This window comes from Arachis duranensis, chromosome 7 (assembly GCF_000817695.3).
Source record: "Arachis duranensis cultivar V14167 chromosome 7, aradu.V14167.gnm2.J7QH, whole genome shotgun sequence".
NCBI lineage: Eukaryota > Viridiplantae > Streptophyta > Magnoliopsida > Fabales > Fabaceae > Arachis > Arachis duranensis.
Window position 1 is genome coordinate 4,476,128 of NC_029778.3, and position 1,625 is coordinate 4,477,752.

The window sequence follows — 1,625 nt, forward strand, 5'->3', positions numbered from 1 at the left end:
GATAAATCGTTAAGAATTTATTTATTAGTTTACTTTATATAAATAATTTAATATAATATTATATGCATATATGTAGAGAGAGATCATTCATAACACAATTTAAGGAAAAGTAAAGCTCCAATAGTTAAAGATGGCTCCTTTACTTCATCTTCATCTAATTGAGTAACCAATTTGTTAGTAACTTTTCCATAATCATTCCTTGATTTAAATCAATGATTTGATAATATGTTTGATATGTTTAATGAAAACATACACGTGCTAGTGCTTCTTTAATCTGGTTTTGATTGATTACTAACCTGATAATGTTTTTTCCCCCTCTCTTTTGAAAACATAACATGAATTGTTATAATATAATAAGGGCTTGAATTGCCATACAAGATGATGAGGAAAAAGATTATTAGAAAGACATCCATTGATAAATGTAAATGATAAATACTACATACACTTTTGGATACACACAAATTATTATAAATATAATTATTGTTGCTCTCTTGAATTAGCTTAAATTTTTGAGATAAAAAATTTTATGATATAATACTAAGAATTTTTTGTTCGAAAAATTTAAAATTTGATTCTTAATAAACTCTAAAAATAAAAAAAAAACAACATAAAACAAATAACAATAGAACTGATAAAAAAGAATTTTTTTATGAAAGAATTTTCAAAGAACTTTTTTAACACTTAGATTAAACGGCTGAAATTAAAAGAACTAACATTAAAAATTATCTTAAATTAAATATATTTTGTATGACTGATTTCATGACACAAATAAATTTCTCCTTTTATAACTATGGTTATTCATATAAAAAAAATACAACTAATCAATCTTTAGTTAATCAATATTTTTTTTTTTAAAATTTATAATTGAAAATTTAAGATAAACAACTTTATATTAAAGAAGTTAACTAATTCATCAATATTAGTTCATCTCAACAATATATGTGTTACTAATTCATCAATATTTTGAAAAAAAAAAAACTAATATTATCAAACTGATAAAGTTTTTAATAGTATAACAATAAATCAATAATAGACTTTATTTAAAAAAAATGCATTTTACTAATTAAATTTGAAACAGAAAATATCCATTTTCATATTTATGTTTTTGTATTTTTGTTTCTATTTCAGAGAAGTAATATCCAAAAGTCAGAGTCACAAGGTAAGATTGAAAAACATTATAATAACATTATTATGTCACAATGTAATGTATGTTTTAACTCTAACATTAAAATATAAAATATAAATCTCTTCCACACATTTAAAAACAAAAATAGGTACACTCACCTTGCACATTCGTATGATCTCATTGATTCACACGATTGGTACGTAAAATATGGTTTAAGATTATATCGTATCAGCTGCTTCAAGATTCCAAAATCTTGTTCAGCATCTTATTGGACTAAGTAAATATAATGTTTAATTATTCAGTTAGTTTCTATAATTTTATAAAATTTATAATTAATTTTTTTTATTTTTTTAATTAGATATTTGTACTGTATTTAATTTAGTAATTAAGTTTTTTTTATGTAAAAAATATTAAAATTATTAAAATATTTTTATAAAAAATATGTAATTAAAAATCTAATCAAATTCTTAATTATAGATACTTTCAATTTATAAAAAAG